Raw genomic sequence first — 10,320 nt, 5'->3', positions numbered from 1 at the left:
TCTCTCTCTCTCTCTCTCTTATTCTTTCTCTCTTCAAGCATTTTTTTGTTCAGCAGCTGAAACAACAAATATATAAATATACAAATCTTGGATATGTGGATATACATATATATATATATATATACATAGAGAGAGAGAGAGAGAGAGAGAGAGAGAACAGAAACATAAAACTTGACCATTGTTGTTGGTGAGATTTATAGAATTCAAGAAACAAAGAGGGAAAATCAAGAACACTACAGCCTCTTCTTCATCACTTTCTCACACACACATACACAAACATATACAGAAGTTGATGAAAAGAGGTTTTTACTGAAAACGGAAGGATTTGAAGGAGCTTACCAACATATCTGATTCGAAACCCCCATATTTGGATCAGGTGTTCTTTGAAACCTTTAGATCTGGCTTTAATTAGTTCGAAATCCTTCAGATCTCGTCTCTTGTTCTTTTCTTCAATGAGCACCACCACCGTCATCCTCTTCTACCACTGTAGCTATCGATCTGAGGTGATAATGAGCAGATAGCAGCGACGGTAAGTATGGATGAGATCGACAGAGGAGAGAGAGAGAGAGAGAGAGAGAGAGAGAGAGAGAGAGAGAGAGAGAGATGAGTCTGGTGACAGAGAAGAGTGAAAATGAGTGAGAGAGAAAAAAAAATGAAATCGAAATCAAAATCACTGAGCTTGATGCAGATCGACTTGATGCAGATAGGTTTACCTCTCGGTAAATGAAATCGATTCTGAAGCTTGATGTAGATAGGTTTACCTCTCAGTGATTTCTATGTAAATGGAATAGGTAAACAAATTAAATCACCGAGCTGATTCCAATCGATTCCTATTCTGAAATCACTCTGAGATTTAAGGGATCACCGAGCTGAAGCGAGAGAGTGAGCGAGAGATTCGAGGCATCTTCTTTCTGAGATTGAAGAGTAAAGAATGAGAGTCTCAAGAGGGAGGGAAAGGGTGTGAGAGATTATAACACATTTCGGAGGCGTTTTCTATCAACTAAACGGTGCCGTTTTGATTAGCACAAAAGGCGACGTTTATAAAACGCCGTTAAATATTAAAAAAGATGACGTTTAAGAAAACGCCATTATATAAACGCCGTTAAAACGAACATTTCCCGTAGTGGGTGAAGTGTGCGCTCGAGCGGTCGTCGCGGCTCTATTTCCTATAAAGTGCGTCGTTTGCTATTTTTAAGTTTGAAGCCGTCCAAAATCTTAAAGAAAAAGAAAAGACAAAGTGTTTTCTAATGGAGACTGTTTTATATGAGTTTCCTTGGTGTATAGAAAGTGATCGATTGATCAACAAACTACAGATTGTCAAACATCAAGGGTTGTTCTTATTATTTCGTCCACAAAAGAGAGAGGCGCTCTTTGGTGGATTCCGAAAAATTTGAGCTTAAAGTTTTGGTAGATTCTGGAGTAGCTAATTATCGTAGATTCGACATCAACGTTGTGAATTTAACGTTGGGTGAGACAATTTCGAAGTGAAAACGGTAATGAAAGAGGCACATTTGCGTCGGTTCAATTCGGGCGTGGATTCATTAGGTAATTAAGTACCACTTGTGTAATTCCTTTTTATTTTAGTGTATTGTTTTGTGACTTTTGTCCATAATTTTTTTTATCATAATTAGAAGTGCTTCAATTATAATTTTTCACATTAAATCATTATGTCAATTTATTTTTAATTATTTGGTTAAAATTAATATTCATATTTTAAAATTAAAATATAATCACAAATCAAATCTCAAAAATTTGTGTTGTGTTTTGTTGTGATTTCAAAATGTGATTCAACGTGGTAGTTTGAGTATGGTGTTTGGATGGAGCTGTGAAATTAATTTTCTACAGCTCTACAAAGCGTTTTGTCTGTTCTGTCAAAACCGAGCACGTGTTTTAATTTTTTTTTTCAAAACGGGACGTTCAGCTGGTTGACCGGAATAGTGATTTTTTTTTTTTACAATTTTTTTTTTCAATTGATATATAATCGAAAAAAATATTTTCTGAAATTTTTAAAAAATTTTATGTGCTTTAAAATAATTTTGAGTTGTATGAATTGTAAATTTTTGTATCAAATTTTAAATGTCACATCAACAATTTCCACTCAAATTAAAATTCTTTTCAAAATTATTTTCAAAACTCTTTACCAAATAAATTTTTTACACTCAAATCATAATTTCACAACACACAAACTCAAAATATAACTCATACTCTTAAATTATATTTATAAAATTCTACCAAATGCTACCTTATTTTTTCACATTTCTTGACATATACCCCCAACAAAAATAAGAGAGAGAGAGAGAGAAAAAAAAGAAGAAGGAAGGTAGGTAGGTGGACAAACAGGCACATTGTCACATGCATCGTAGACAAACAAACAAGACTTGCTCTGATCTTGACTACATCACTATTCATTCTCTTTTTGGGCAAAGGTTAAAGTGACTTTTCACTGATGCTTTATTATTTAGATTCCCCAAAACCGGCACATGATCACATGCAAGCAACCACATTTTCAACACTGTCACGTACCCAAGCAGAACAGTGCAATGACTTATAAACTATATAAAAATAAACTCTCACAAGTAGTACCACATTTTTTATATGTAGGAGTGTTTTGAATTGATGATTAAAAATTATTTTTTTATTTTTTATTTTTTGTGAGAAATAAAAATAGGTTAAAAATTAAAAAGTGATTTTTAATCTATTTTTTAAAATAAGCCATAGAAAAAATAAACAAAATGGACAAACTAAAAATTTTGGACAATGGTTTATATAGGAAAAATTATATGGTACTTTTGGGTTACATATGGTGTTATATTTTATTAGTTTAACAAGTATTTAAAATGATCTAAGTATATATGTTATTGTACTTTTTATAAAAAAAATATATAAATAAATAAATAAGTAATATGATACAAATAATTACACTTATCTAAATAAATAACTTTAAATAAGTGATGTAAAACCCCTCTAACTTAAATTTTCCACACCAGACAATGGGGGTGTTTGGTAGGGCTTTTTTGAGCCAACTTATGGCTTTTGGCTTTTAAAAAGTTATTTTGGACTGTTTGGTTAAATTTATTTTAAACAGCTTCTGATTCTAATAACTTATTTTAAGTCAAAAAAGCTGATTCTGAGAAGCTGTTCACCCCTTGCTTCTGATTATCAACTTCTGTTGTGAACATATTAATTCACGGTTATACTCTTAGATTTTTTTTATTTTTTATTTTTTTAAAAATAGAAAAAGACACAAATGGACTATAAAATATTATTATTATTTTTTATGAGAAATGTAAACAAATAGTGAATAATAAAAAATAAAAGTTAATTGAAAAAGCTACTTCACAGCTTATTTAACAAACACTACTCAGCAACTTAAATCTATAATCTAACAGCTATACCAAACAGATTAACAGCTTCTGATTAAAGTCATAATCTATAATCTGTTAAATTATAATCTATAATCTGTTTTAACACCTACACCAAACAACACCAATAAGATAGCAACATATATAGTGTGGAGCTTTTCTTTACAACTATCAAATAATTTCTCCTTATATAATTACGTTTTGACCGGTCAAAGAAACAATAAATATTAAAAAAAGTTTATTAAAATATTTTTTTAAGTGTATTCCAATGAGTCAATAAGATACTCTTATATTTTAATAAATTATATTATTTTAAATATTTGATCTATTAAATCTTAATTTTTATATTTAAAATATTTTATAGACAATTTTACTTTTATAAATATTTTTTGAAACCTTAACAATTTGATGATGTGAATATTTGTATTAAATAAATTTGACAGTGTGAATGTTCACATCATGAAACATTGATGTGAATATTTACATGGTCAATATGAACATTAATGCACTTCACCATATTATTATTAGAGATATTTTGATAGCTATATCATTCATAAGACTTATTAAAATATAAAAAATAATTTGAATTAAGCGAAACATAAGTGAAAAGGGATTTATAAATAAATACTCCAAATATTAATATCATTAAATTATATTATTTTTTTGGTAAATTAAAATTATATACTTTGTTTACCATTGACTTTATTCTATATTGATGGTCTGTTTGTTTCGGTATATATATATATACACTACTAAAAAAAATACTTTTTGCGACCGCCATAAACCGTCGCAAATAATAAAAAACAGTCGCAAAAGACTTTTTGCGACGGCCCATGCGACGGCGGCAAATGGGGGTCGCGAATATGGGGGTGGCAAATACTTTTTGCGATGGCAAAACAACGGTCGCAAATTATTTGCGACCACCTAAACTACTTATGGCGACCCCTATTTTGCCGTCGCAAAAAACAAAGAAAAATACTAACATGATCTTTGGCGACCATCTTGTTACCGTCGCAAAAAATTAAAAATAAAAATAAAAATTAATAAATAAATAAACAAATTGTGAAACATTAAAGCCCTTTTACCTATCCAGCTGTTTATCAAACAAATTAGACAAATCAAACCCACAGCTAACCTCTAGATATTCTTACTATTTTCTTCAAATATTAAAGCTTGAACAAAATAAAAACAAAAAATGTCACAATTAAACAATTACTTTTAATATGTGAAACTTTTTTTCATCATATTCCAGTTGGGGTAATATCTGTCAAAACACTTCCAGTATACAATACTACTAATAGAACTTATAAAAGGCGTGTCAATGAAGCACAAGCATTTTAAAGCCCAAATGATGAACTAAAGGTTTAAGATCTAACACGAGGCCTTTCAAGGACTGGGAACATCATTGTGAGAAGACATAAAAATGCAATCAAGTAAAGACAACCAAACATGCAGAACTAAGCTTCTTATGGAGCTCATCCAATTCCGATTGATAGCATGAGAAACCACATGTTTTAACAGCATTAAAATCCACAAGCAAAAATAAAGGTGAATAACCAGTAGCAACAATAATTCTTTGTTCTCATATGATAAAAAAATCTTATTCCAATCTCTAATCAGAGTAAGAGGGGAAGGGGAATGGAGGCAGGATAAGACAAATCATTGCTTACTTCTAATATCCATACTACCCTTGTTTTTTACCAGTCATACCTGCAACCACCTGCAAAGATGCAATCCGAATAATCAAATTAGTTAAAATTACCCGTGCACAAAATTCTTCCATCAGGTACATATATATTTGAAGTAGTACATAAAATGCCCGTAACGTAAAAAATCACTTTCGAAATGTTGAAATGCAAAAAAAAAAAAACCTTAGGGGTAAAGTACATGGTTTTTATAGGGGAAGAATCCTAGTAATTTTTCTAGGCAAGACATCAAAAAGGAGCCCAAAACTCCACTTATCAAGGTCTAGAGAAAGCAGCCGGGAAGCACTAGGGTCTACAAAAGGCAGCTATTGGAAGATGCCTAGTGATTACAATAACATCCTAATCTCATCATACCAGCACCAAATATAATATAAGGCCCACCATTTGATAAGTCATACAGTTAATTAAATTATTAAGAAACATCAGATGGAAGGACTGGAATACTGGCACCATTTGTTCACTACTCTTGAATTTCAAATCCTCAAAACAATTTTGATATCCAAATTAAAAATTCAAAATCCACTATCGAATTCAATGTATTTCTGCTGATGCATGTGGATTTAAACATGTTGCCAGACAGAGTTAATGGCATATCTATAAGCTATTCTGATTATTTCTGTTGTCAAAGGAAAACCTGCGACATTCCTTTGTACTGTGATTGTACAGTATTGATTGAAGGGCAGTGCAGTCCATAAAAGAAAATCAAAGATAGGACATGTTTATATATATAGTTCCAGCACATGATTAGAGAGAAAATCACAGTATATACGCATAATATGTATATAAAAATCACAGTTTATATATATAGTTCCAGCACATGTTTATATATATAGTTCACAGTTTATATATATAGTTCACAGTTTAGAGAGAAAATCACAGTTTATATATATAGTTCCAGCACATGTTTATATATATAGTTCCGACATTCCTTTGTACTGTGATTGTCCCAGCCCCAGCCCCAGAAACAGAACCAGCCTCATCATGATTAGAGAGAATTCAGTTAAACATTGCACAAGGAATACCAAAAGCACATGTTTATATATATAGTTCCAGCACATGTTTATATATATAGTTCTGCGCTCTTCATTGCAGTAGAGGTGTTTATTGAGTGAACATGGGACCTGTAACTTTGTTTATTCCAGCACATGTTTATATATATAGTTCTGCGCTCTTCATTGCAGTAGAGGTGTTATATTTGGGTAATCTAATTGGTAGTTCAATAAAAACTGATGCTTCTACTTTTTCTATATTGGTTTTATAATGTTCTAGAAATTCATGTGTTTCATTCAATATCAAGTTGGTGGATAGCTAGGTTCTTAATCATTTGAAGCCATATAATTAATAAATGACATAATGTACCTGTTCTTTCGCGTAGGGCATGAAAAATTGAGTATTTGTGCTGCATACATTCTCTTCATACACAGCAAATATCACAAATACATGCATGGGGAAATATAGTGATATCCTTCAAGAACTTCATACACAGCAAATATCATAAATACATGCAGAAATATAGTAGAGTGGCATACCTATTCATTTTCTTTTGAAGCTTGCTGCCCACTAGATGCATCTGACACCTACAATATGTTAGTATAATGTGTTAATAATTTCCATATGTATATATGCAAATTGATAAAACGTAAAATTCGTCAATTTGTAAGTATTGCACCTCTCTCAAGCTCATACTCCCAGCCATACCCTGTGACTCTAAGAACAAAACACGTGCCGTTAGGTTCTTGATCATCGTAGTGAACCTAGACTCAACGTCTTGTGTCACACGCTGTGTGATCTCATCAATAAATGAAGGGGCTGCTAATGATCTTAGATTCAACCTGTTCAATAATTTTTCCAGAAGATAGATCATTGATGCAATACATTGAGAAGCCACCATGGCCTAATGTAATATTGCTTTTGATCATATTACTTTCGTCATAAATTAGTTTATTTTTTTTATTTTGTTTCCCCCCAATGTGGTTATCCCTTGCGATGAGTTGGAATAACATCTGTAAAGTTTCTAATGTGACACCCAAGGCATGTGATGCTCTTTTATTTGTAACGAAAATATGGGCAGTATGCACCAAGAGCATGCAATTACAATCAGGCTAGCTTGAGGTGTCTTATTTTGTCCATTTTTCATTTAGATTTTCAAAACATAATGAGGAAGTTGTGCATTCGTGGGATTTTGTTTAGGAGTGTAGGGGCATTTGTTAATAAGATTTTAGACGCTTAGGGTATGCGAAGTTTCATACAATGCACAACTCTACTCAACTCCTCTTGGCAATACCTCAATCAAACTACTCATGTTAGACCCAATGACAGTCTACTGTCTACGCTACCATTGTAGATGAATAAAGTTAGTAGATTGTGATGTTTGAATTATTTTGATCCAGAATTGAGAATATAAAGCCAAGAAGAGAACAAAATGAAACAAACAAACAGACTACCATAAACAGCATCCAAATCAAGCGAAAAAAAAAAGAAAAAGGCAGTTTGGTGTTGCTTTCTAGTACAATTGTTAATACAACTTCCCAGAATTAGGTCACTCACTCTAAAGATAATCTGCATGGATATTAGCTTTCAAATAATAGCATCCACATTCATTTCTTAAACCTTCTAGCTAATTAACAAAACAATGAACATTAAAAAAATAAAAAATAAAATTTAAAAATTAATCTAAATTGGAAGGATCTGAAACAGCTAACATATTTCATAATAGGCCACTTGTCTCTTTCCTCATGACATTAAAAAAACAACTCCAAGTTACATAAGTAAGAGTAAATGCATAAGTAAGAGTTTAAATGCATAATAGGCCACTTGTCTCTTTCCCCTTTTAAAAATTTGCATAAGTAAGAGTTTAAATGCATCACTTTGACTAGAAATCTGCATGGTTATTAGCTCTCGAATAGGTTAAAAATGGACAAACGATTACTATACTTTTGGGAGAAAAATTGTTGCCTCAAAAATAAATAGGAGGATTTATTAGAAAACCCTTTTTCAAATACTTGTATCTCAATTAATTCATAACATATTCTTATATTGCAATAAGTCCTATCATTTGGATATTTGATTAAACAAATCTTAATTATCATATTTAAGGTATATTATAGACAATTTTATCTTTACAAATTTTTTTTGAATTTTTAGCAACTTGATAATGTAAACATTCATATATATTTTTTTAAAGATTTGATGTGAACATTGATATTTAACAGTGTGAATATTCATATCATGAAACATTCACCATTAATGCGAATATTATTAAGGGTATTTTGGTAATTATATCACCCATAAAACTTATTGAAACATAAAAAAATATTTTAAACTAAGTAGAATATAAGTAGATGAAGAGAGATTTATGAATAAGTAGAATATAATATAAACTTGATTTGGTACGGATTACACATTCCATGTTTTGAAACATTTCTAGATATTTTTCTATGAGTACATAAACTGATACATACAGATGAAATTTGCAAAACTTATTTTACAAACTATAAGGCTAGTATGTTATTTTAGTGGGTTTCATTTCAAAATCAAATTTTGTCATTGAATGTCACCATATGTGGTTAAGATTGTGAGGTATTGAATTATATAATTTCAATATACATAAATCTCAAACACCTGATTTAATAGTTGAAAGTGGATTGAGACAGAAGAATCAAGGGATTTAAGGACACAAAATCATGTGCCCACAAAATTTATCATTCTTCTACATGCACAGAATCCGATTCGATTCAGTGAGAGAATTGTGTTAGGTTGCATGATCAAATTCAGTACATTTAGAATTTTCCCAAGATTTATCACAAAAGGTCATCTAATTTTTGGGCCTTTGCATCTATTGCCAAGAAATTAAAGAGGGTTTAAGTTGATTAGAGTATAAGCTAGATTTGTCTACATTAATGCAGGTGTCAATAAACTTGGATGCAAATGGTGAATGCCAAGAATGTTCAGTGAAGTCATTGAATGAATGGAAAAAAGCATCAGATTTCCCAGTGATAAATCAAGACTACTCAGGTGCCAAAAACACATACATTTATGCAGCAACGACCTCTGGTTCAAGCCAAGCATTGCCACATTTCCCATTCGACACAGTGCTGAAACTAAACACTTTGAACAAGTCAATCCCCAAAACCCCCCAAGTTATGTTTTCAAACAAGATTTCGAAGTTACAGTCGCATTTTGAAAACACGACTTCGTAAAATAGAACATAGATTTGAAATATAAGTTTTAAACTGCTTGGATTTGAAAATTTTCTCTTAAAAATGTTAGGTAAAAAACACTAAGGAGCATAGTTTTATCTTGAAATCTTAGAGCAGCCATGAACTTTGAAAGTTTTCATCAAACTTGGACTTGAAAACTAACATTAGTGCCCCATGGCTTATCTCATAAGCACGCTTCTAAGTGAGAACGTCTATCCTAACAATGCTTGCTCACAAAACTAATTTAATCACAATCAATCAATCCAATCATGCTAAAACTAATTTAAAATCCTACAACTCAGTTATAGATAGTGAGAAAACACGCATCGATTAGTTTGAAATGAAGGCATTGAGGTCGTTGTCTAACCTTAAATCAATGAAATAACTGTCAACATTAAGTCTCTCAGAAGTCCTTATATGCTAGCTGAGTTAGGTTTGGGCTTGACCTGTAATAACAGAAACGAGAGTTAAAAAAATATTAGATCTAGAATTTTTTCTTTCCTAAATAGAACATGTCTGATTGATATTCAAAGCACATGTAGCAGCCATGAAATGAACAGCATATTCAACAATTTTGCAGAGAGAAGTAATTTGAACAATTCAAGCGATGAAGTGTTTCCAGTAAGGAGCTTCCAAATTACTTACATGTCTTACTTACAATGAGTGGCACTAATGAGATCCAGGCAAGCGTGTACCAGCCTACACAAGTTTTAGAAGATAAAAATTATGATTTTATATAATCATGAAAGACTAAAAGTGAATTTAGTCTGATATCATCAAACAGAAACAGAGATGTTTGCTTACTGTAAACATTCAACAGCAGTAAGATGACAGCAAAAACCCACAGTGGGAAACTGCAAAATCAACCCAAATTTAAAAAAAAAAAAAAATCATTAGCATATAAGTGTCTTGGTAGATTCATTAAATGATATTCCCAAAGCCAGTGAGGAATATAGTTGACAATATTGAAAGAAGAAATGATGAAGTTACCTTATTCCCACCACCACCTTGAAGTCATCTTCCATGGATCTCTTAATATATTTGTGGAAATTA

General features: G+C 31.5%; 1 long non-coding RNA gene across 2 annotated transcripts; it reads right to left on the bottom strand.

Moving 5' to 3' along the window:
• Positions 1-4,812: 4,812 nt before the first annotated feature.
• Positions 4,813-9,972, bottom strand: LOC145817605 (uncharacterized). Of its 2 annotated transcripts, none has more exons than XR_014359405.1 (4): positions 9,913-9,972; positions 9,635-9,713; positions 6,738-6,900; positions 4,813-6,645 (listed from the first exon to the last, which is right to left on the bottom strand). It is a non-coding gene; the product is annotated as an uncharacterized LOC145817605 (long non-coding RNA). The 2 variants fall into 2 exon arrangements; XR_014359406.1 differs by having other exon boundaries at positions 9,926-9,966.
• Positions 9,973-10,320: the final 348 nt, after the last annotated feature.

The sequence above is a fragment of the Camellia sinensis genome, unplaced genomic scaffold (assembly GCF_055761805.1).
Source record: "Camellia sinensis isolate YWXY unplaced genomic scaffold, ASM5576180v1 Unanchor47, whole genome shotgun sequence".
NCBI lineage: Eukaryota > Viridiplantae > Streptophyta > Magnoliopsida > Ericales > Theaceae > Camellia > Camellia sinensis.
Note: the sequence above shows the minus strand (reverse complement) of the source record. Positions and strands in the feature narration are given on the sequence as shown.